General features: G+C 40.4%; 1 protein-coding gene across 1 annotated transcript in view; it reads left to right on the top strand.

The window, feature by feature from the left end:
• Nucleotides 1-643: 643 nt before the first annotated feature.
• The window catches only part of sema6bb (sema domain, transmembrane domain (TM), and cytoplasmic domain, (semaphorin) 6Bb), a 113,809-nt gene continuing 87,450 nt past the window's right edge, over nt 644-27,002 (top strand). The window contains exon 1 of the mRNA XM_081606460.1: nt 644-1,764. The gene's annotated coding sequence lies outside the window, so the exon portion shown is untranslated. The remainder of the gene's footprint in view (nt 1,765-27,002) is intronic.

The raw sequence follows: 27,002 nt of genomic DNA, 5'->3' as shown, positions 1-27,002 counted from the left end.
TGCCTGAGTTGCTGTTGACACCACAGCTATTAGTTGTGTGTAAATGTAACCTTTAATCAAGACTGGCTATAGAAACTTCAGTTTTAAGTCACCGCAAGCAATATGGAAGACATTAAACATGTAAAAGAATGTGGTATGGTCAAATAAGACTAAAATTGCTCTTTGTGACAAACATGCTAAATGCTATGAATGCTTAACCAATTCCACACATCAACTGGGACATAGTATCCTGACAATGAAACATGGAGAAGCTTTTCTACAGTGGGGATAGGAAAAGTGGTTAGAGTTGATGTGGGGATAATGGCAAGTTCAGGGCAATGCCAGCAGAAAAGCACTGAGATGCCACAAAAGATAATGACAACCATCTTAAGTATTCAACCAGGACTCCATAAATGGTTAAATCAAAGCGAATTTGTCTGTTAGGATGACCAAGTCAAAGTTCTAACATAAATTCATCAAAAAATTCTGGGGTAAGACATAAAATTTGGTGTCCAAAGATGCTTTAAAAAATAAGTATGGCTTGTAAAAAACAAACAAAAAAACCCCCCCAAAAACAATTACTGCTACAATAACTACAAAGGTTGAATAAAAAGATAACACACTCATTCATATTTTTAATATATAAAAAAATGAAAACCATTTATTTTCCCTTGAATATTTAGATCGGAAATGTGAAATTCATTGTAATCAACCTAAAATGGATGGTACACCAAGTTGCCCTGTTAAGCTACGTCTTAGTTTTTAACTAAAATGAACCTAAAGAATTTCAGGTCTCCAAAAGAGTCCACACGTGTTTAACCTAACTTTGACATGGGTGATATTTTTGGCAACGCCAACACTCCCAATTAACCCTAATTAGTCCCTAATCAGTTCCATTCCAGCCGGTGCGTAATTCTGCTTCAGGTTTTGGCACGAACAGTCTCCAGGCGTCTCGGGGATGACAGCAGCGCTGTGGATACTGGAGCTCGGAGTCTAACCCATCGGTCCTCCCACCTCATCGAAGCTCCGGAGCGCAGCTTCAGGGAGCAGGAACTGTTTTTTTTTTTCTTTTTAATCAGCCGATGAATGGGATTTCTGCCTGTACGTGGAAGTGGAGAGAGCGCAGTGTTTCCCCCCCCCAAACACTGAGAGCTGAGCTGGAGAGCACGCAGCACAGACAGAGCAGCGGCGGTGCGCAGCGGGGGAAATAAATATACCAACTATTGTTGGGTACAGCAGAGACATGATCTCACAACTGGAGCGGCTGAAGAGGCAGATGTGATTTCCAAACGGATGTGTTGTCTTTTTATTTTCAATTGTTCCCGTCTTGCTGTTCTTTTCTTTTTTGTTTAACCAACCACTGCCTACAGACCACTTTGAGATCTCGGTTCGAGGGAGTACATTGCAGCAGAGACTGACCATGTGTCGTTGCGCCACATAGGCGCTCTTTGTGGGCTGCTCTGCACCGGGGGAGACAGGTGGTGCATGTGTGCGTGCATATGTGAATGCTGAGACCCGTAAAAGAGGGTACGGACACACACCAACCGCTGAGACAGTTGTCTTCTTATGGATGCCGGGAACAGTTTTTTTTCTTTTTCTTTTTTTCTTTTTTTGCTTCTTCGCCAGAGACAGGTGCGACAGGAAGGGACACTTTCTAAAGCCCAAACACGGGATCTGATAACGCTCTAGATCGCGCTCGGATATTTGGTACCAAGTGGGACAGAGACAATTGAGTCATACTGTTGTTGCCTCGGCGGCGCTTTTTCTCTCTCCTGGTAATCAGAGGTAAGTGATCCGAGGGGTCCGGTGAAGGGCTGCGCTGGGGTGGTGCTGGTGGTGCGCTGCTTTGGCTCCTGTGTCTCGCCTTTATGTTTTTAGATGCATTGATTAGCGGAGGGAATCCAGTTAATCTAAATTGAACCAACTCGTCTCGTAGTCAGTAGTGGGTGCAATCTGTGGCATCTGCGCGTCCAATTTCATACTGCGTAGCTTGCAGCCGCACTGAAAACTAGATTTGAGCCATCTCCATCCACATATCAAATGTTTCATGATGGGGATTTTTGTTGTTGTTGTTCTCTGTCAATTGAAACCAATAAACCTCATTTTCTTAAAGAAACCGTGTAATTTGACAAGCTCGCACTTCATTGGAGCTTGAATTTAATTTTTAAATTATGTGTTGCAGAATTGCACTGGAGGTTTTTCCTCTCATCCGTCGTCTGTTTAACAGTCCAACCTTCCGGATCTCTAATGTCCATTACAATTTACGCCTGGAGGCTGTACCATGTCCGTCTCCTTTCTCTGCAGGATCTAGTCTTAACACTGTATGCTGAGTTTACGATTAACGCCCTGCTCCTACCCTAGCTGGCTCCAAGTCGCCTCAAGTTTTCCCATTTGGGACTTACACATTTTTTCCTGTGCGCCCCCCCCCCCCTTCTGTTTCAAATTCAAATTGCCTTTCAAGCTGCCTTTTGTCCGGTGCTGAGGTTTGTGGACTGGAAAAGAGAGATAGAGAACTAACTAAAGCCCCCAGGGGGAAAGGGGTGCTCTTAAAAATGAGCCCCAGTTTGTGTGAGAGGAGAGAAGTGGAGAGTTACGGGGGGCGAGAGAGAGAGAGAGAGGGGCATCTAAAGAAAGCGAGGCAGTCCAGTGTGAGGATAGAAGATATGGAAGTAAATATGTGCCATCAGAATTTGAATAAAAAATGCATCTGAAACTTGAATGTTGTATATTTGCACTTACTTTTTCAATTAGAAAATTAATTCAGAATACAATTTTGACCTAAAAAAAAATTCAGTGTCATTATTTGTACACGTTTGCAATTTTCATTTGTTAAAAAAATTCACATTCCTATTTCAAAGTGATGAAATTTTCAATATATATATTTTTCAGTGTTAAAAAAATTCAGCATATAAAAAAATTCAACTTTTAAAAATTCAAATGCAATATTTTCAGTGTCCTAAAAATTCAACTTGCTCAAATTCGCTGTCTCAAATTCAACATCTAAAAATTCGCTGTACAAAAATGGCGAGGTTACTTCAGGTCACAGACATTAGCAATCGTTGTCAGATTTCAACACTGAGCTAATCACATGACCTAAGCGTCATATTGAAGAAATACCAGCATCACCGAGGCCAGCGACCACGGAGGCGAACGCAAACCCAACGGTGAGTCTATGCTTTCATATTTCTGTAGTACATTTTATTTTGCGCATGAACTTTGATACATGATATTAAAGCTTGATTTAAATCACGGGTTTGGGCCGTTGTTAATCTTACGCCATGTAATGCTGGCATATTAGTTCTCGCTACCTGCTAGACCTCCACCCCCTTCCCCCCTTCTCTTGGCTGTCCTACACCCAATTTTCCCCTGTTTTATTTAAAAAAGGAATATCACTTGCGCCAAGTCTAGAATCTTTAAAGATAACTGATGGGTGGCGACTTTCTGGGTTGTTTGTTTGTTGTCTTAGGTGAGACTGATCAGGCGGTCTTAGTAAAAGTCGTAATTTTCCAGGAGATGCTACCGCTAATGTAGCTAATATGGCTGCCTTGTGTGCTTCAAGGAGGGGCTGTGAACTCTTCCGACATTAATTATAACCACAACCCCATTCTGTTCATCTACTGTATTGTTCATGTGACTTCATTTATGAATAAATTTATACATTTATGGTCATTATAGCGTCATCCAAACGGCTGCTTCTCTTATCTGACAAGTGTTGATATATATTAATTTACATTCTTTTACTTTGCGTTACAAAACGTCGTTCTGTTACCTAGCAACATTAGAAACTACCTCCTTTGTTTTTTCATTTGATTTTAACTCATTTTGAAGAAAATATATGCTTGCAAGTACAGCTGTTAACTTATTAAAATCATTTTAATCCCCACTACTTTGTATATCCAAAATATATCTTTGGTTACAAAGAATGTTTGAGCTATGCTAAAATTTGTGATTAATGTTGTAATTAAAAGCAAATTCTGATTAAGTTAGACACCATTCAATTCCTGAACCCCACAGTGCCTTGATAGAGGTACATTTTAATTGGATAATTTAATGTGTAGCATGTATACTATCATTCATTTAATTTATTACATAGGAATCTGCAATCAAGTACATTTTGAGTTCTCTTGATCCCTTCTTTGTGTTTTCCAGGGTGTAGATTCCCGAAATTGAATGGGAGGAGTGCGGGCTTCCTCTTCAGGAAGAGTCAAACGTCACAGTACCAAATTCAAGTTGTGCAACTGACTGACGAACAAATGGACTTAAGGGACGCAGTAAACCCAAAAGGCACATCACTGTCTTTTGGTTGTGACATTTATATTGCTGCAGTTCTGTTTTGTGAACAGTTCTTCACTCTGTGAAACTTGTCCAGTTTCAAAATTCAGCATTTATGAAATGTAAAGCTAAGTGCTGATCATATTACCACAAAGGTAAAATTTGTGCTTTGGAAAAGTGAGTCATAGTGCTTTTATGGTAGACATGTTAAAGAACTAAAATGTTCTACATTTGTGAGTTGATTGTTCTTTTTTTCTCAAAAGGAACCTAGTAGGTACAGGTGTGTAGGACCTTAATTTTCTTGCATTATAAGAATGGAAAAGTTAAGTTTGTCTTATGTCATTTATTTTCTAATACTTCAAGCATAGATGAACATAAAATAAAATATTGCATAAAAACAGTTTCCGTTTCATATTTCCTGTACAAACAGTGCTGACTCAGAAACTCTGAACATAGTTACTCTAACATTTAAGATTTACAGGGATGCTTGACAAACGTTTCAGGTACTTAGTCTTCACTTCAAAGAACACAACTTAATGTCAAGACTGCGGTGAATGATGAACAGTATTTGTAAAAAAAAAGAAGCTAATAATAAAATGACTTTGTAATTTTACTTAATTGCCATATTGAAATGCAATTATTGAACAAATGAAACACCAATGCACTGAGTTCTCAAAGAAGACCAAAGCCAGTTCCAACCGATTTAAGACACCATCATGTCAGCATACAGAGCCTGGTAGGTAGAATAATGGCTTGGAAGGCGTAAACGTTCACTGCAGGTGGATGAAGTGGCCCTGATGTGGTTTGGTCCAGTTGACTGCACTACTTCAGGCTTCAGTTCCTGCCATGGAGCCTCCCAGCCAACCCAAATCTCATGAGCTGGTGCAGATTGTCTGAAAATGCTAGGAAAAGTATAATTTCTTTTAGATACATGGTGAGTTTCCTGTAGATGGAATCATTCATAAAGCTGTCTTTGAGATATGACTTTATGCGAATGTCTTTTCCATCTAAGAAACTAATGAATATGAATGTGATGTCCTTCAAAAATCATTTGAATACCTTTTGCCATTTTCACTAATCAACCTGAAAAGCTTTATCAGCTTTATCTGTGCAGTGTTGTAAGTCATGATTATAACAAAATAAATGTAGTGTATTATGCTGGTATAATACCAGCATAATACATACATAATACATTTGTTATTTATCATTCTCAAAATAACAAACATTGGCCAAATGTTTATACAGACATTTTACCTTCTTTGAGAAACTGATGGAGAAACCCTGTCACCTGCAGTTTCTGCTTCCAAGACATCATCGTTGTCGTCACCGTCATCACTTTGCTTCTTCACCTGTGGCCAACTGATTGGACCATCTGTAATTGTAGAAATAGAAATGGCTCCAAACGATCATGGAGTCTATCAAAAATATGATCCATATGTTCCTTGAAAAGAAAAAAGAAAAAAAATGTCAAAAACATTGTCAGTAAAATAAAAAAACTATTTTGAAATCAGTAGGTCAGTATTGAGAAATCAAATTAAAGATATTTAATCTAAAATAAGTTAACAGCTGTACTTGCAAGCATATATTTTCTTCAAATGAGTTAAAATCAAATGAAAAAACAAAGGAGGTAGTTTCTAATGTTGCTAGGTAACAGAACGACGTTTTGTAACGCAAAGTAAAAGAATGTAAATTAATATATATCAACACTTGTCAGATAAGAGAAGCAGCCGTTTGGATGACGCTATAATGACCATAAATGTATAAATTTATTCATAAATGAAGTCACATGAACAATACAGTAGATGAACAGAATGGGGTTGTGGTTATAATTAATGTCGGAAGAGTTCACAGCCCCTCCTTGAAGCATACAAGGCAGCCATATTAGCTACATTAGCGGTAGCATCTCCTGGAAAATTACGACTTTTACTAAGACTGCCTGTCTCAGTCTCACCTAAGACAACAAACAAACAACCCAGAAAGTCGCCACCCATCAGTTATCTTTAAAGATTCTAGACTTGGCGCAAGTGATATTCCTTTTTTAAATAAAACAGGGGAAAATTGGGTGTAGGACAGCCAAGAGAAGGGGGGAAGGGGGTGGAGGTCTAGCAGGTAGCGAGAACTAATATGCCAGCATTACATGGCGTAAGATTAACAACGGCCCAAACCCGTGATTTAAATCAAGCTTTAATATCATGTATCAAAGTTCATGCGCAAAATAAAATGTACTACAGAAATATGAACGCACAGACTCACCGTTGGGTTTGCGTTCGCCTCCATGTGTCGCTAGCCTCGGTGATGCTGGTATTTCTTCAATATGACGCTTAGGTCATGTGATTGGCTCAGTGTTGAAATCTGACAACGATTGCTAATGTCTGTGACCTGAAGTAACCTCGCCATTTTTGTACAGCGAATTTTTAGATGTTGAATTTGAGACAGCGAATTTGAGCAAGTTGAATTTTTAGGACACTGAAAATATTGCATTTGAATTTTTAAAAGTTGAATTTTTTTATATGCTGAATTTTTTTAACACTGAAAAATATATATATTGAAAATTTCATCACTTTGAAATAGGAATGTGAATTTTTTTAACAAATGAAAATTGCAAACGTGTACAAATAATGACACTGAATTTTTTTTAGGTCAAAATTGTATTCTGAATTAATTTTCTAATTGAAAAAGTAAGTGCAAATATACAACATTCAAGTTTCAGATGCATTTTTTATTCAAATTCTGATGGCACATATTTACTTCCATAGAAGACCAGCAGCTCCTTTAACCTTGCTGTCACTCTTAACAGTATCAATCAACCTTGGTGGAAAAGAGGCTCTTTAATTCCTTTTCCTCTGGGGTGTCGCCTGCTCTGGCAGCCGGAGCTCAGGGAGGCGGCTGGAGGTTGCACATAGGATCCTTTTCCCCCTGCTGCTCGCATCAGGCAATGACGTGCTGGACCAGGCTTGGTCGTTTTTTTAAATTTTTTTTATAATTAATAAAGGGTGCAGTGTCTTGACAGAGCATTCACACGGGTGACGTTGTTCACATTTGGTCATCCTAGTTTTAGTTCCAAGTCTTTTATGACCAACATAAAGTAGTGTCTAATTGTGAAGTGAAAAGGACAAGATGCATGGTTGTTAAAAACATAGGGGAATTAGAAAACTGTGGCACGAGTTTGTTTTCAGTCTCTTATGCTCTGTTAGCCCTAAATAAACACACAGCACAGGTCAGGGATGAGGTTAAGAAATTTAAAAACGGGGTCAGTTTAAACCATCTTTGATTTCAAAGAACGCACTGTCTGACCCAACATCAGAAAATGGAAAGAGTATGACACGCCTTCATACTTTTGGCCACTCACCTAGACTGACAACATTCATCACAGGAGAACATTCATACGAGAAGTGGCCAAAAAGGCTCGTAGAAACTGGAGGAGCTCCATAGATCCAAATCTACGTTGGAATGATCTGTTAACAGGATAACGAATATATATATATATATATATTTTACTCCACAAACATGGCCTTGACAATCGTGCAAAAATTAAATAACCACTGTTCTAAGACACAATAGACATGTGAAAGAAGATCATTTTGTCAAGTGAGATAAAAAATTTTTAAGTGCAACTTACAAGCAAAGCAAAACAATAGGCATTACCCAGAACACATCGAGGTGACCCATGGTGGAGCAGGACGCTTTGCTTGATCTTGTGAAGTAGTTAAGTGTGATGGAAACAGGAAAACAAAATAATTTGTAAGGTGGCAAGTAGGTTTTGGTAGGTGCATGTATTCACGAAATCAACATCACAAACCAATTGGAGCTCACCATCTACATAGTGATAATGTTGGTGGCAAGGTCAAGCTGTTGGACCTGCTTTTCTTTAGCAGGTACAGAGAAGCTGGTGAAAGATCACAGGATTTGCTAAAGATTGAATGGTTTATATCAAATTTAGTCAAAGTCCAGACCTGTATCTTGTTGAGAATCTCGGACAAAAATAGGAAAAAGAGAAAACTGACATTCCCAGAATCTGTTCATTTGGTCTGACTGAGCTCGAGTTAATTTATAAAGGAGAATGAGCAAACATGTTTATAGTTTTGCAAAGCTGGTAAAGACATAGCCTGAAATGTTTTTCAGCTGAAATTGCAGTGAGTTTCTAAACAGATTGACTTTTAATATGGTTCTCAAAATGTATAATATGTGTCATTTTCCTTACCCTCTGCAGTTAAGCACGTTTTTTTTTTTTTTTTTTTGTTTATCACATATAAATCCTACTAAACACTTTGAAGTCTTGGGTTGTAAATGACAAAATGTTACCTTTATAGGGGCAATGAATGCATTTGCAAACTGCGTTAGATCTAAGGAATAAGTATTAAATGAAACCTCAAAAGACCATACTTTAGTGTAATCATCTATACTTTACAGCTTTCTTGAGATAACTGTGAAAGAGAAACAAAGTCGTCTTCCACTGATGTGCTCGTCCCACATCGCCTAGCAATTACACGAGAAGTGCTGTCACAAGCGGCAAATTAAAAGACAAAAGAGGAATAATCTACATGACTTGATCTATGATCTGTGTGTGCTAATCTAATTTGTTTAGTGGCCAAGTTTAGATTGAAGTATGTTCGCTGTCTATCCTTATAAAAGATGAAGAGGAAGGGTATCCGAACTAAAAAGCTGCTGAAGGCTCCCTTTAGTTTCACTTTGAAAACATAAGCTGCTTTTCTTGATATGCTTCTCTTGCAGTTTCGTAAGATATCCAGTAACACTGAATCAGTGATAACCCTTAAGTCGGTGAGGAAATTTGCTAGAAGAAGTGATTATTCTTATCTGCTGTTCTTCTGCATACAGGAGAGGGAATAAATGTTGTGCAGGTCCATGTATAAATAACCTCGCTGTAGGAAGCATTACTCCTTCCAAGAGAAATGACTCGGTGGGAGGCAAGACGGTGCAGAGAAAAGATTTAGGGCAAACGTAAGGAGAGAGCACTTTGAAAAACTGGGTACCTGAGGGTAGAGCTCATGTTCTGGACAATAACTGTTTAGCCTAAAATCCCCTACAGAAGCAAACGCCATAATTCCATGTAAAGGCCTAATAGCGCTGGGATTTTGTGTCAGCAGAGAACCCTGATAACAAGGCTAAATGTGTGCCCAAGAAACCAGGAGGCATGGGAGGGTTTACTGTTCCAAGGTCCTGGAGCTGATGTCAGTTTTGGCGGGCCTCTCTCCATCCCCAGTGCTTCTTCTCTCTGCAGCTTAACAAACTGCTCGCTGGAGCTTGCCTAATCCTTGGCTAGCAGTGCCCAGTGATTTATTATAAAGTTAGCTCATTTAAGGAGATCTGCAACATCGCTTCCTATACACAGGGCCCCTGACAGATACCCGCTGTCTCGACTCTGGAGTCTGAATTGGCAATTAGTTTGAAGAAGTCGATGTGTCAGTGTGTGTGCGTGTGTGTGTGCGTGTGTGTGTGTGTGTGTGTGTGTGTGTGTGTGTGTGTGTGTGTGTGTGTGTGTGTAGGGATCAAAGACACGGGAGAAAACGGCAGGGTGAAAGTTTGTCCGTGTCCATCAGAGAGAAACATAAGGGTCGGTGTCTATCTTGTTGTGTCTGTTTGCCTTCCTGTATTGTACGGACTCTGTATGTGTGCACATGTGTGAGTCAGTCTGTCTGAGTGTGATTCAGCACTGCCAGCCTTGGTTGAATGGGTGCCCTGTTTGAGCCTCGCTTCTGACGCTAACAGCCGCTCCGGGCCTCTTGCTTCGGAGCAAATGCTGTGTCCTGTGTGCAGAAGTAACAGGTGCCTTTACACAGTCACTTAATCCCTCGTCTTTGCCGAATCGTGTTGGCGGGGGGTGGAGGGTTTAACTTCACCTGTGGGCCCGGGGCAGTTCCCACACGGTAGGACAAGTCATACTGTAGTTTAGCCCCGATAAGGTGATGATGTGCTTTAAAGTCCTATCCCATCAATTTTTCTATGTATTTTCACATGAGAGCAATTAACAAGTCAGGTATTTATTATTAAAGCACATTGAAGCGGTATTCTCCTTTAGATCACACAGCACTTGGGAGGGTAGCACCACCTCTCAGAAACCTGGGAGCCCAAACAGCAGTCGTACTCGCCTATAAGAAATCAGCGTGATTGCTTGGTCAGCAGTGTCTCCTCACCAGCCTTGGCCCATTGTAGCTAGCTGCTGCACTAGCTGATATCAGTAATTTCCACCGCTATTATTAATGCTTTGACTTTTTAATTCAGAGTTGCTCCACAGGTGTAGAACAGGCGCGTTACGCAGCATAACCGCCACTCAGCTGTCTGTCTCCAAGGATCGATGTGAAAATATTTGTTGAAAGCAAACCAAAGAAATCAAAACTTTTGGCGGTAACATTTTGAGGCCTTTGTCTGAAACAAACTTCTTTTTTGCTTTGTGCTGACATCCCAGTCTTTTTACCTCCATGTACACCAGGGGTCAGTAACCTGTACAGTACAATTTTGTTTTAACCGAGTGTGGTTAGTTCAGCTAAAACATGTGAACAACCTAAAAACATAGGACTAATCAAAGTAAAACGAAACGATATCATCAGACATCCTGTTGTAAAAATATGCATAAAAACAGACGTTTTAATACATTTCTGTTTAAAACTTTTAAATGCTTTATGTGTCATTTTTGCCACATTCATTAAAGTTGGGATATTAAAAACATTCAGTAAACGGTGATCTGAAGTTTGTCTATCAGCTTGTACCAAGGGTGTGTAGTTCTGTGTTCAACTTCATTTGTTAAATTTGCTGTCACTTTCATTTCATTTATTTATTCTAAGATTAGAACAGTTTAATTGTTCTGTAACTTTACTACTTTAGATAAAAAAAAAAAAAACAAAAAAAAAAAATTTCCATCAGTAATTCAAATTTTTTATTGCCAAACTTAACACTTCCCACTAAAAACAGCAGGGTGACTCGCACTTGTCAGGCTTTAGAAGCATTTTTGAAGGGTTTCCGTTTCTAAACTTGGCATTTGTCCGCCATCGCTAGTCAATCACCCTGATTAAACGGGCGCATTTCTGTTTAAGACATAGTCTCCCTTAAATTATCACATTATTTTCAAGATAAATGAGCAGCATGTTAATTTGAATTAATGAAATAGCTAATGTCACTGTATCGATCGGCAGACACTGTCCATTGACTGTCCAGTATTTAAACACAAGGTGATGCTTCTTGATTGAAAGCCTGTCTGGGCGATCGGAGCCAAGAAGCTGGCAGAGGCACTCTTAAAAAAAAAAAAAGTCCCTCGCTAGCCTTACGTTTTAAACCCGGAGTTTGTTGTTTTTCTTCGCAGCGACCTTTACTGCTGTTGACATCTTTCTGATTGGGGGCAACGTCTGTAGCCGTTGACCTGGACACAGTCTCAAATTAAGGAATGGCGTTTATATTCAGGCCGCTGTGCCGACAGAGTTCGAAGCTTAGATCTATACAAATGAACATGAATGCAGAACCATAAATCATGCATTTAGGTTTTCTTCTGTGTAAGCAAAGCTGTCATCACCTACTGCATCAAACCTGGGATTGATGGACAGCTTTGAAACAACCCTGAGCATAATCTTTGGGTTTGTATTAAACCAGGGGACCCCTGCCTCCTTCTCTTTCCCTCTGCATTCTTTTGCTGCAGCATTCCCCCAAAACTTGTTTTCCTTCACACATTCTGTCTCCATTCCAGCACTTCCCTCATCACCTCTCCTCTCTAATTTCTCCCTCCCTTTTCTTTCCTCTGCTCTGCGCTCTCCCCCCCCTTCCTCCTCCTCCTCCTCCTCCTCATTCCAAGCTTGCTCCGGACCTTGATGTCAAGGCCTCCCAGGCAGTGTGGTCTCTGTCTGCGGGCTGTCAGGGCAGGGACACTGCCCACCGGGACCCTGAATGGGACAAATTGACCGTAACAATGTTCCCACTTAGCATGTGGAGCTGGAAGAAAGAGAAGGTGAAAAGGAGGAACTGATGATTGAAGGTCGATTTTATTTATTTTTTTCTTTTTTGGGGTGGTGGGGGGTCAGCAGGGTGAAGGGAACTTGGTTGTTGGGGAAAGTAGGAAAACACTTTGAACACTTTGAACACTTTCATGCATTTCAAACACTTTGAAATGCATGAATTAAAGACGTAGATTAAATTGCGCTGCTCGCATTTTGAAATCCACTTTGACACAAACACGCACAGATGCTTTGGTTGTTGTTATTTGCCCAAGGCTGCTGCTTAAGATGCTGTGGAAGGAGAATAAAGCTATTTGCTTGTGACCCTTCAAGGCCTCGCACAGCTCGCGTTACTTCTAATGCCCACATGCCCTGCAGGTTGGAGGTGTATCAAGGAGAGCCGTGCGCACTAAACACTACCCCTGCCTCAAAACGGGTCAAGGATCAACCCTGTCGTCTATTAAAATGCAATAATGGCTGTGGTCCAATGGGATCACCTCTGCCATTTAATCACACAATGCTGCTCCCTCATCATCTGCTCTTTCCCTTTTATCTTTTAATCACATGTTTTTTTCCCCAGCACCGTCTTCCTTTCACTCTCATCTTTTCGTCTTCATTTTTTCTTACACATCCACTGCAAAAGCCCAAGCAGTAGATGAGAGTTCAAAGACAGAAGCTCGATGCAGTCAGTAATAAGCACGCCTTCATTTTTCTTTGAAAACTCTTTTCTTTTTTTTTCTTTTTTATACAGTTGCTCTCATCAGGAGCCACAGGCTAGTATCTCTTCAGTTTTCCTAAGGAAGGCTATGATTTCAGTATTTTTTAGCCAATGCACTTTAACTGTGACATATTGTCTTGGAGAAGTTGGAGCCGCATCATGTTGTGTAAGCTCGAGGTGGTGCAGTATGACAGGAACAGAGAATGCAGCTGCTATCACCAAAGGCCAAGTGGCTGTTGAATAAAGATGACTCTGGTTGGGGGGAAAAACTGGCTTTCCATGTAGGCTTAGTGTACTTCCACAGGCACGGCTTCTTCCTCTCTGCTCATGTGTATGTAAAAGTGTCTCTTTCCTATATCTGAACAAAAGTCCTAGAGGGAGGGGGTGACAGAGGGGGTGTTCTCTGCATTGGGAAAGAGACATTTCCATGTGTATGAACGCTTGGCAGCGTGCCACGGGCATTACAGGTCAGAATGAAAAGACGGGTAGACACGACGGAGACGGGCACCGATGTTTACTTCCTTGGACACAAATTAACAATTTGTGAGTGTGGGTTGAGTGTCTTTCATGGTCAGTTTGCTTGAATTCACATAGCTTCACCCCCACCCCCCTTTTTCTCTTTTGGTCGGTTTCTCTTTTTCACAGATTCTAACACTCTGTTTATAATCTCAGAGGCAAATGAGTCATTTTCTGACCAAAATTGGGCTCTAACAAGGCCCTACATAACCAACAAGCTTATACAAACTGCACATTTAAATGCAGTTTGCATAATATGCTGTCATGCACAATTGCACACCAACAATCCACGCCAAGTCTAAATTGTTGAGCTTTATATTTGATGCCAGCAGTTGCACTGAAATTATCTTACTTTCCTCTGTTTTTTTTTTAATTTTATTTTTTTATTTATTTATATTTCATTTATTTTTCTTACATTTTGGCAAACAACATTTCTTTCTTCCTCAATCTGGTGCAGCCTCCAACATATCATCATTTCTTTAATAAGCTCCATCCGTCTTCCATTCAGCTATGACCAAATTCCCTGTTTTTCCTAATGAAAATCATCCCAGCAGCACGATGGTACCATTACCATGATTCACAGTTGGCATGTTGTGTTTAAAGTAATGTACTGTGTTGGTTTCCTGGTTTCCGTAGCATTTTGCATGTAAGGTAAAACTGCTAGTTGTGCATTCTTCCACATGTCCTAGGTTTCTTTTAGCAATCCATTTTCTTTATCCACACTTCCAAAAACCTCCCAGATTTGCTCAGTGCACAACTAATAATTTTCTTGTCAAAATATTCCTTCTGAACTTCTTGTGGCTTATGAAATTACATTATTTTCCTCTAGTGTTATAACAATAGCAGCACTTGTTCCTGACCCAGTGTATCCCAAGACGTTTTTTCTTGCTTTTAGGCCCCTGTCTACTTTTGACAAGCTCATAACTAATAGGTGTGCAGGTTTAATTACCTTATTGGTGGGGGGGAGACATAACAGAGAAGAGATGCTGGCCACACACATCCTGAATCACTTCCCGCATCAGCACAGCATGAATCTGGAGAGATCGTGCCCTGCGGGGCAGACTACAGTTATCCCGCTGCGGTTTTTATAGCTGATTCATTTCTTAGGGGAACTTTCAGCCAAAGCGGTTCTATCCTGTGGTTTTATGGTCGCAGAGATGCTGCGAAAACAAAATGGGAATGCTCTCGTTGTCATATTTCTGCTCTTGACTGAATTGTTTACCACCCGTAGATTACAGCTTCTGTTGATGATCTCTACTCATAGTTTGCGTAATCCACACTTTATGTCTGCTGCGATTCCACTTATTTTGTTATTTGAGTTAATTATCAGCTCAGTTCATTTAATAACTTGTGGGGATCAATCGGGTTGAAAAAAAAGAAAAAAGAAAACTCTGGCTTTTTGGCAAGGAGCGCTTGCCAGTTGGCGAAGGTGGGAGAACGGTGCAGAAGCTGTGACCTACTGTCCCTTTGCTCGGTGACGGTGGTCGAGAAAGAAGGGGAGGCAAAAGGGGCAAACATGTTTGGATTAAGCTGAATTGTATGGCCGGAGAGGCACTTAGCAGACAGAAGGCTACGAGAAGAGGTAAAAAAAAAGTGGATGAGTCTTGAGGGGGACGCTTGTTCAGCCTCTGTTGCTGTTGGAAAGTGGAGGAAAAGTGGGTCCTTGAACGTACTCTCCCAAATTAACGGCTCAGAAGCTGCAATTAATGTACGGCCCTGCCGTGGGTCTCTACTGCGCCGCATCAAAGAGGCCTTGCTGCGCGGTGCGTCTGCTCATCTCCCTGGCACCGAGCATGTGAGCTCATGCACTCGCACGCCCCCGCGCACGCCGCACTCAGGGGGGATTTTAGCCAAGAAACTGAGCCAATGAGCATGATTTCAGATGAAAGCCTCACACAGAGTTAAAGAGCCGTGCGCCAAGGTTAAAGAACAAAAGAACGACGGCTCGGACTTTAAGAAGTGCTGAAAAGATGAAGGAGAAGGTCAGGTTTGATGTCTCTCTTTTTTTTTGCTGGTCAGGAAAAAAAATGGGAGATGAAATAAGGACTAGAGAAAGAGGAGGGAGGACGACACCGCCGCCGCCGCGTGCTCTCTGAGAGTGCGAATCACACGGACAGACCCGGGACCCATCTGGAGGCAACAGGTCTGATGACAGCAGGGTGGTTTTTGATCCAAGTATCTTGCGAGCAGGAGGAATCTGCTCTTGCCCAGAACCCCTGGAGACCCAGCCAGTCCATCAGCAATCTGTTCTCCGCATTGGTGAGACGGCGGACCCATGTTTATGAGCTCTGGATTCCTAATAGTTTAGACTGAAAGAGTGTTTGATTATGGGGTGCTAGGCACAGCTGTCAGAGACAAGTGGGTCCTGTGAGGATGGTAGACGGTCTGTAAACTCTGTGGGTTTGTAGAAACCATAGAAAGGACTTTAAGCCTCTTCCCCAAACATCTGTTAATGTAGTTGCTAATGTCTCAGTCTGAATCCTTTCAAAGTAATGCCACTGGACACGGGGAGCACTAACAAAAATTACAAACCAATCAGGCTGGAAAAAAAAAAAAAAAAAAATTGATAATCTACACACATACCACTTTTTTCTATAGTTTGTGTTTTTTTACAATGGAGCCGTTGATTGGCAAGCGGATTTTGTGTCATTGCCGTGCTTTGACAACACGGCAGCCAGTGCGCTCGCGGTAGCCGGTGGGTCATTCGTATTTGCATGTAAATGTTTTTCACCCCCTGGCTTGACTGGTGGGGTAATGAGAATGGGGCTCTGTCTGCATCACTTAGAGGGAGGCTGCAATGAGTGACTGTGACATTCAGAGCTCGGGCCTGGCGTCACTGCTTACTTCCAACAGGGCTTGTTCATTTACAAATTTATTTCTGTGGGAAAGAGGAGGCGAAAAGACGGGAAGGGAGTGCATCTATGTGCGCACGCGGATGTGATGTGCAGTCGAGACCAGATATTTACGCACGATGTATTAAAAAGCTCCCAATTCTCCCCCCCCCCCACTGCCTGACATTAAATCAGTTTGAACATTTTCTGTTTTAGATCAGTTACGATTACCAAAATCATCTCTATTCATTAGATACCAGAGTAAAAGAAGAATTTTAGAGACTTTCCTCAAATTCAGGAGTTTACATACGTTTTAAGGCATCCTGGTGAAATTTGAAGAAATTTGTAAAAAAAAAAAATAAATAAAATTATATATATTTCAAAGCCCTGCGACAGACTGGCGACCTGTCCAGGGTCGTTAGCTGGGGATAGGCACCAGCATCCCTCCCGACCCCACTAAGGGACAAGGGTGTAAAGAAAATGGATGGATGGATGGATATATATATACACTGCTCAAAAAAATAAAGGGAACACTTTAACATTTAAGTGAACACTAAAGTGTTCCCTTTATTTTTTTGAGCAGTATATATACATTTCCATATTATTATTTACAAATTTTGCCAATTAAAATAATCTCGACAATCCTAATTGATCTAAAACAGGAAGCTCAGTCTGTTTTCATGTGAGATGGTGAGGGGGGGAGGGAAAAAGGATTATGTGAGTTTTCATGAAATGTATGTAAATATCCACTGCTCCATGTACACACATTGATTTATGATTATTTTTTTATTTTCCCTGAGTCAGGGGAACTTAATTTCCATTTCTACTTTCCTCGGGTCTGGACTTGGCCTCCTTCGTTCCTCCATCAACTGAGACGGACAGTTTGCATGGTTTCTCTCACCCAGGCCAGCTTTTAAAAACACATCCACACACACACACCTCCTACATGGCGATGATGGATACATGTGCAAAAGCACATCTACACACGTCGGAGGAGTGTTTGTTCTTGACTCATGTAGCACGTCGACGGGTTTGGCAGTCTGTCAGGCATCTATCAGCCCATGTCATCAAGTGATGCATCGCTTCTCTGAGTCTCTCGGCTTGACTGGCTTCTCTGGTAGCTGAGCAAGGCAGGCGCGAGGGGACACTGTGGGGCATGATATCTCTGGAGGGAAACGGTGTTGGAGTAAATGGAGGACTTGAAATGGGAATGTAAAGGAAACATTCCCTTCCACACTCGCAGATGGAATCTTTATTTACAGTACTCTGCTGAATTCTCAGCCACCCCTCATTTCAGTTTGTTTTGCTTCGAAGGAGCCAGACTTTCTTGTAATCTTCTAAAGTGGTCGTGAGCAACAGTTCCCAAGGCTTTTTATCCTGCAGATCTTTTAGAGCTTTTGTCTCAACCATTTTGTGATGCATATTTAGTCTTGTACAAATGTTTCTGTGCGCGATTCGTTTTATGTTTAGTTTTCAAAGTGTCGGACTTTTAATGACTTTCAATTAAATGGCTTTTCTTAGGATTTACTGAACAGAAAAATACATTATTCTAGAAGAAAATGATTAGCGAATAAAAACCCAAAGTGTGTTTTGCATTTATAATTACCCCCCTTCAGCCTGATACCCCCAAATAAAAACCATCAATCTTGAGAAGTTTGTTAGAAAATAGTGGCGAACAAACATCTTCATTAAAGGTCGAGGAACACAACAGGCCGTCTGTTGTGTTCCTTTGATTGGATTTAATTTGATTGGATTTAAAATGTTTTTAGGTTTGAGAAGCTTATAGAAGTATGCTCATAAAGAGTTTTCCACAGTATCCATGGAGATGACTAGGTATTTTTGCATTTTGTGTTTTTCGGTCTTTTGGTCATAAGTTTTAAAATAAGTTTTCTCCCATTAAATAATTACACACAACTTTTTCTTGGTCTTTCAAGAAAAAAACCCCTCAATAAAATACATTCTGCTTTGTGGGTAGTGAAAACATTTTCACAAACACTTTGTGAAAACATTCAGAAATGTTTAAAAGATTGCAATATTTCCCAGGTGCTAAAATGAGCGTGTCTGTCTGGTCTGCTTTGCCACTCAATATTTCTGTTGTACATTTGTAAAAAAAACAAAAAACAACAAAAAAAAAACAAAGTTCGATCTTTCTGCTCTGGTGGATTATTTTTCAGGCTGTGTGAGTCCGTCTCCGCTTGTGTGGGAAATTGTGTGGGTATACATAAATAAACTGGAGGAACTATTTTGAAAACCTCTCAGTTTACATGTCTGTGGATGACCTTAGTCTGGTGTGACGCTACCTTAAATGGTTTGTGTTCAAAAATATGACAAAAAAAAGTGCAGTTGTTGCTTCTTTGTTGTTTTATTCTGTATAGTCTGTCGATCTGTGCTATGTTATAGTTTGTGAAGTCTTTGTTGATGCCTAAACATGGCTGACATCTGCTTCTTTTGTAGCTTCCTGACATCGGATTCAAACGGCGCTCCCTCTGACCATGACTTTTCCTGTCGCCAGCATCGCCTCCTCATCCTGTTGTACGCATCAACACGCGGCTCACTTGTTACCTGCTCTGGCTGCGCTAACCTTTTCAACAATTATCCCGCTTGCTTCTTATAAATAGATTTGCTTGTTCCGTCTCTTGTCCTTTCAAAAGCAGCCACGCTCTGCCCTGGCTTTGTGGTTCCGTGGCAGCAGCGAGCACCACTGAGAAGATTGCACACCGGAGTCTAAGCCGGAGGAATAAACAAGACAGAAAATGTCTGAACCTGGCACTTGAGTGGTTTCATGTGCCATGAACCATTAGGAGTGCGGCAACAGCAGAGATGAATTGACTTAGTGAGCTTTTCCTCTTGCATGTCGGAGGAAAACATGAAAGCCTTGTTGTTTGCTGTAACAGCAAGAGACCAGGAGTCGGAATAATTCAAAGCATTGTGAAACACGCATTCAAAGAGTAACCTTTCATGTCTGCCCCCCTCCCTTCCCTGCATGCTTCCAGCAAGAATTGAAAGTGTTTTTTTTGCTTCCTAATTTATTTTATCAATAACTCTGTGTGTTTTTCATTGTGCATACCCATGAGAACGTCCAGCTCTGTGTTTAGCGACAGAATGACTTAAGCGCTCAAGCCTAATGTTAAAAATGACACTTTTTTTTTAGTTTCTCCACTTGTCTACCACACAACACCTCCTTTTTGCTGCTTTGACTTGTGTCATTCTACCTGGCGCAGAAATCCTCTCTGCTGTCATCAGCGCCATTAACGGACACTATGAAGTAGCTTTGAAGCTGTGCCGGGCTTAGGTTGTAATAGGAAAGCTTCGGGCTCAGGATATAATGGAAGTAAAGCTTTGGGGGCTCTGCTGTTTGAACCTTAGCTCAGATTTTATCCCCCTTTCATAAGATAAGGTTTTCAACACATCTGGACCAATTATGTCGGTTTCCTTGGCAGCTTCTCCTATCTGCTCACATATCTGCTTGTTCAATCATTAAATTTGACTTTGACAGGTGCAGCAAGATAGATCAACAAAGATTAAGTATGCCAAAGCAGAGAATGCATGACATAAATAATTTTCTTTAAGGCTTTTTATGAAGCTCTCTATTTATGTACATATTGCTGCCTCTAAATTGGATGTTGTTAATTTGTTTTCTTTTTTTAATCTTAATCCAATTTCTAATTTACTGTTATCTTTACCCAGCTGGCTCCAAACATAGACACTTTTCATCTTCCTTCCGCTCCTTTTCTTTGTTTTCTGAGCCTGTCTCTATGGTTTCCTTGGCTTGTGCAGTAGGGGGTTTGTGTGTCAGCCTGTGTGTATGTGGCCCTGCTTGCATGCGAGGATGCAGCAGGGAAAATAAGTATGGAAAATGTCAACCTTTTTATCAGCAAACATATTTCTAACGGGGCTGTTGACGTGAAATTCACACCACATGTTAATTATAACCTAAGCGATTCACACATCCTAAGAGTCAAACTCAAATGAGTCGATAAATGAAGTTAAAATTAACTGGGGATAAAAAAACAGGCACAAAGCTTAAAACTTCAGTGTTGGTACGGGGTTTTCTGAGTGGTAATCATTTAAATCCAAAGAGTTCAAAGTCGGTTCAGCTGTCTTCCCAGCACTTCACTGATTTGTCCACATGGTTTGCATCAAACTTGGCATGAAATTTGATGTACTTTTTCTTCTACTTTTGTAATTGTGCAGAGATTCTGTGCTAGCATTGAGAAGTCTAGAAATCTGAAAGTTTGAAAACAATGTACGTTGAATATGGCACTGAGAAAACCATTAACCTAAATATGACATTAACCTACAGTGATGGGATGTATTTGATTAATTTTTGACAGATTTGAGCTGTTTTGTTCAGTTTCCTTGCTTTGTTACACTACCGTTTTTTTCCCCCATGCATTCAACTCTATTCTCCCTCCACTTTATTATTCGTAAGAAAGTCAAAGTGTTCAATAGTTATTTTACCTACTGTGAGCAGATAAGGTAAAATAACAGCACACCCTGCAATAATAGAATGAGAACAGCTAAAATGAGGGGGATAATTAATGACATGTTGGAATCGGTCCAAACCATAAAAGAAAAAGCCACCCTGAGTGGGATACTTTTATGTGTTGGCTCTTCTTTGTTGATGAGGCTTTACTGGTTTACTGATAAAAATATCCCAGTGTTTGTTGAGGTACAAACACACAAGGATTCCATCTGACCACATCACTTCCCATTCACTTATTTGATACTGCACACAAAATTCAGACCACATAATGAGGTAAATGTGATTATATTATCAGCTGTCACTCCCCCCTCTGCTTTCTGAGCCACCAGCTCAGCATTTTTTTTTTGCTATTGTGAACTTTCTTCTCTCGCACTGATAAGGAGAAACTGTGAGCGCCGCGGCTGACGAGATTCCTCCTTGAGAGCTGCCGTACATACAAGCTAACGCAAATCCTGAGACGCGTTTTGTTCCAGCAGAAAAGTCTGTGCGAGTATCTTTGTCTGGAGGTGGAGAGATTTGGTTTGCATCTGATAATCCCCTTTCACTCCTGAAAATTAGTTTCTCTCTCTTGAGGCTAGCACACAGGAGCAAAATTACAACTGAACAAGGCTTACAGAACAGATAGGAAAATTAGTGGAGAGTCTGTGTGTGTGTGTGTGTGTGTGGGGGGGTTGTGGAGTATGTTCATCTAGGAAGTCTTTATTCAAGCAAAGTGGATCTGATATGAAGTGGTTCCAGGGTTCCTACTAAGTGCTGAAAAGCTTTAAAAGGTTTTGCTGTAGCTGAAAAAGTATTGTGACATGCCACTTTCTCCTCTGTTGTCATATTAATATAATAAAACATCCTTAAAAGCAAGTTTCCTAAAAAGCTTATGTTCTTGATACAGTTGTGTTCTCAAGTTTTTTTTTGTTTTGTTTTTTTTTTACATTTGATGCTGATGTCATATTAATTTTGGGCTTTCAGTTATTTATTTAAATAAATTTTTTTTCTAAAAGGTAGAATTATAATTTATAGTGAGTGCTCTTAAAAACGAGTCTTGGGTGCCAAAGTTTGAACTTATTGAGAACTTTATCTAACCCTCTCTTGATCAAAATATCCAACCAACCAAGCGATTGCAGGCTTCACTCAGGTGAAGCTGACAAGTTGCCAAAAAGATTTAAGATTCACTTCAGGCGTCTTTCCTACTGGAGATGGTCAGAAGGCCCGGTGGCACCGACTGCATGACAACTTTGCTTCTGTCTGTCTTCCTCAGGGCAGCTGTGGCTACAATGTTAGTTAACACCATCAGTGTGTGAGTGTGTATATTAATGTAGAGTAAAGCGCCTTGGAGTTCTGAAAACTTGATATACCGCAATAGAAACGTAGACTATTGCACCACTGACCATTCATAGAAAGCATGTTCTATATGTAAACATATTAGTCCCAAGTTAGAGTCATCACTCTCCTCACCCCTGGAAAAAAAACAAAAAAAAAACCCAGCAAATGTTTCACAAATTGAGCTTGGAAAATAATGAACCAATGATGGTCATCTCACTCCTCTCCAAGAAGTACAGATGTATAAACCCTAAAGCGAACGCCCCACCATGTCCTGGTGTGAAATATTACTGTCCATTCAGAATCTAATGAAGAGCTGGAAAGAAATAATGAGAACAACAGAGACAATGTTGAACATGCCCAGACACAATTGTGCTCCATCACTTGTACACACACACACACACACACACACACGCGCACACACACACACAGTCTTGAAAATTAGCTCAGCAAACAACTTGTGTTAAATGAGGAGCTGGTGTTTAGTTTGACTAACGTTTTAGAAATGTTTGTTTTGGCGGATGAAGAGATTAATCTCAGAGCGGGACATTCCCTGTGAACCGGCGCTTTATTTTGGCAAACTTAGTTCTGTTTCATCTGTGTGCCATGGGACGCGGACTCTCAAGGGAAGCTAGTTATAAAAATAGCCTGAATTTGTGTCTGTAAACACAAATCTAGCTCCTACCTTACAGGAACAGGAATCAGAGTTGGTTTGGCGAACTTGCTCTCTTTTGGCTAAGTGCCTGTCTGTGGGTAGGTGAGTCCCAGGGCTCTGTTCATTCAGCTTGCATCTGTATTATTAACAAGAGTACACTATTGATTTTGCCAGAGCACTTTCAGCAGTGAATTATTGTTATTTAGAGTGTGCATGCATTGGGATATTTTGTTAACGCCACAATTACGACAGCTTGGTGCCGTTTTTCAAAGCACGGCGAGTTCATGGCCAAGGCAACTTGTTTGTCTTCCAAAACCCCTCCTGAGACTCAACCCCCAGGACCCGTACTAATTCTTGTGCATCGCATTACAACTCTCATTAATGTGACTGATTATACACTTGGAGAGAGTGAGGCCACAGTCGTGAGCCAGTCAGCCAAAGTGTTTGCTGGCTCACAAGTGTGAAAAATCAAAATGTCTACTCATGTTGAGTCATTTGTGTCTTAGATCATTCGGACGGCTGCAAGGAGGCCTCTGACATCTCATCCTCTGTCTGGAATGGATTTTATCTTATTTGTGTGTGTGTGCGTGTGTGTGTGTGTAAGTGCTAGTCTGGCAGACTGCTACTTTTCTGTAATGTTGTTTTTGAGCATCCTCAAAACCAAAGTAAAATTTGCTGATGTAAACTTAATGGATTTTAGGGCTTTGATCATGCTCTTAATTAGCATTTTTTATCTAAAGCAGTTGAAAAAAGTGAGAAACTTAATTTATCGCAAGGGGATATTTTTAAACATGCATAGCTGAAATGTTTACCCTGGAAAATAAAAAAGATCCACTTTCTTCTTTGGATTTCACTGAGAAAAAAAAGCTAGTAGGCATGGGTTGTAGTCAAAGTAGAAATTAAGCCAGATATTTATGTACAATGTACACACGCACTTCTAAAAGCCAGAACACTGTTTGCAAATGCACACAGGAACAAAGAACTTAGTCCAAAGACTCCATGACAAGACATGTTATGGAGTCTTTGTGCTCCATGATATGGTTTGTTGTGCCATAACAGATATATAGTATTGGTGTGTGGCTTCTGTAGACAAAGCATAATAATGCAAGCTAATTAGAAACTAACTTGCATCACAAACTTAAAGGATACACCAGAACTTGAATGCAGTTTATAACAGACTGTTTATGTAAACCTAAAATCAGTCACGATTTATCACACAGCATCCAGTTACGAAGGCAACCGCACACTGTTTATCCTCGACTACACAGGGAACAGAAACGGCAACACAATAACAACAAACCTATCTGCTAGGAACCAGTTAGCAGTCACATCTATCATGCTACTTAACTGCCACTTATGCATAACCTCATTTAAACAGAAGCAAGAAAACCCACCGGCATGTCATTAAAATATACTCGTGGCTAAACACAAACCTAACTGAGTGTATCGCAACATGGTGAACGGACTTGTCTGGTTTTTTGTCTCTGAGCTGAGACTGCTGATATGCACCTTTGTGGTTAATTTCCCATAGAGCCCAACCCTTTTATATAGGGGAAGCCTGCACCATGCCAATTGTGGAGAACAGGGGTAACAGCATTGCTGCAGAAGGGACTTGTGTATCTCACAAAATTGATGGCATCATCAGGAAAGGATATTTATGCTGTAATATTGAAACAACATCTCAAGACAAAAGCCAGGAAGTTAGAGTTTTGGCAAACATGGTAACAAAAAGGTGTGTGTGCGGGGGTGCGCGCGTGTGTGTGAGCTTTGTGGCTTACAAACCCTGACTCAGTTGTACCAGAAAATCGAGGAAGGATGCCCAAAACAAATCAAAAGTTTGACTATATGTCTTCACATAGTCAAACTTTTGTATAGTTTGGAGCGATATCAGAGAAGAATAACAAAGCTTATCCATATTTTAGCCAGTTTCTGGGTTTAACTGTATACTAAGGTTTCAAAAAGTCATAGTTTAAAAACACAGAAATGCTTTTCAGTGTTTCAGTGCCACACATAATTGGGATTTAATTAATGCAATTCATGCGAATTTTTTGCACAAGTGGCAAAAATAAAAATGCAGTGTTATGGCAGAATGGTGGAGTCATACTGAGAATATCTTGTGCCAATAGGTGCTTGTTATTTAAACATGCTTTCTTTCATATTTACTAATCAGAGGCGTCTGATAGTGGAGGTAAAAATGAGAAAAACATGTGTACTTTGCTCTGTAGGGCACTGTGGCCTCCATGAATGTATGAAAACAAAGTTGGATTTAATCTATAAACCTCATAATTGTGAGCTATTCTGCTATTGCTTCAACTGCAGAGAGACTTCAGAGGAAAAGACAAACACTGCTCCCCAGAGTGATCCCACTGTCCCAACTACAGCCATTATGTGTCTCATTACAGCTGCAACAAAAACAGAAAAAAGCCTGTTATTTTCAGAAAAGTGTCCGTTTGCGGACTAACCTCTAAGGAGCGATCTAGAAATCATTCTGGACCTGAACATCCCCTCAACTTAAATGGCACATTAAGTCAAAGCCTGGCATTAAACATACATAAACACATAATAAGAGTGTAACTACTTTAATCACTCCCTAAAGGAGTTCCAAGACTGGCCAGAGCATCAGGCTTCAAAGATCTATTATTCCAGGAGAACTGAGCAAATGGGCCGGGGTCTCCCCCCACCCACTAATGTAATGGTGTGTGTCAGCGTGTGAAATTCAGTCTGGCACTTTAACTGGCCAATAATTGGGTTTCTACTTTAAATGGCGGCTGCCTTTTGTGATGGCAAAAAGATATCAGATCAGGCTTGACCACTGCATGGTCCCAAGTCTCTCATGTGCATACAATTTCAGCTGACTTGAATTATTTATTTGATTTATAATTTTTTTTCTGTTCTTTCATTCATCCTTTGTCTTATCCTGCTTATTTGCTAGCCTGCGGAAGGGAGACCGAGTCTCCAGTAGTCATAGGGTGAGAATCGGGGGTCACCAGTCCGTCACAGGGCATGATATTTATTCTGTAATATATCACAGGAATCAGGACGTTTAAAATATATTAAAAATATACATTGCAATATTTTTGTACACAATGTTCATATCAAAATATGAATGAGCAGTGGGTATTGCATGTTGTATTTCCAAGAGTAATAAATCCACTCTTTGCCTGCCAGCAAGACCGTCCCTGCCACACATCATGGTAGCCTTGTTAAAAACGTGAGGAAAGCATTTAAATTAAGTCATTTTTATTGCATATGACCTACTAACATTGCTACAGCACAAATAAATGGCATTGATATTCACTAAGTTTTAAATAAAGGGGAATCCACATTTGATTTTGAGGTTGAGGTTTGTGAGAAACGTTAGACTTTCCCCATCAAGAATTCTCGCATCTGGAGACATTTCTGCTTTTTCTTCCAACTGTAAACTTGGAAATGTCTACAGCTTGGTTAAAAAAAAAAAAAAATGGAACACACAATTCCTCTACAAATATTGCAGTGCCGAGGTATATGCATTTTTACATTTTGTTTTAGTTTTGTGGCACGACACAACAGACAAGAGAAGTCTAACTTTAACTTTATTGAGAACAATCTGGTGAAACTGTGCAAAGAGCAATTGTCCAATATTCCTGTCTGCATTCTCTGACTCTGTGAAACGGTGTAGAAGCCTAAATGCGATCAGCAGAAAGGGGTTGTCTGAAGCACAAGTTATTGGCAAAAAGATGGCACCCAATATGCTTAGGTCATAGTGTTGGAAACATAACGATGTATGAGGAAAAAAACCTATGGAAAATGTAGATTTACGACAATAATGTAACCTCAAAAATTGTGTGGGTTGTGGAGGCCCAATGGACTCGTCCATAATTACACAACCTGCTGTTTACAAAGGAAATGTCACTCAAGACACCAACCCTGACTTCACACCTCCGATCCTGTAAAACCTGTACCCGTTAAACAAGAGGAAGGAAATCGCTTCACCTCTGTTTTATCAGTGTGAATCTGAAACAATTTCCCTGTAGCTCTTTGTACAATAACACAACAATCTAAAATAGAAAGAAAAAACACAAGTAAAGCTTGAAATGTCACTAGGTTTAAAATATGATGGATTACCACAGGGTGTGTAATGGAAGTCGGTGTTTTTAAGGGTCATAATTCATCTAAGTTGATCCTTGATGGGAAAACACTGCCGAGCAAGGCAGGACAGACCATGACTGGCTTTTCACTGTAGCATATGACCATATGGTTTGTGTGAAAGAGGCAAGAGTTAGCTCATGTCCTTTGCAGCAGCAAGAACCTCCGT

The sequence above is a fragment of the Poecilia reticulata genome, chromosome 4 (assembly GCF_904066995.2).
Source record: "Poecilia reticulata chromosome 4, P_reticulata-male-v2, whole genome shotgun sequence".
NCBI lineage: Eukaryota > Metazoa > Chordata > Actinopteri > Cyprinodontiformes > Poeciliidae > Poecilia > Poecilia reticulata.
This window is presented reverse-complemented; position numbering and strand designations above follow the sequence as displayed.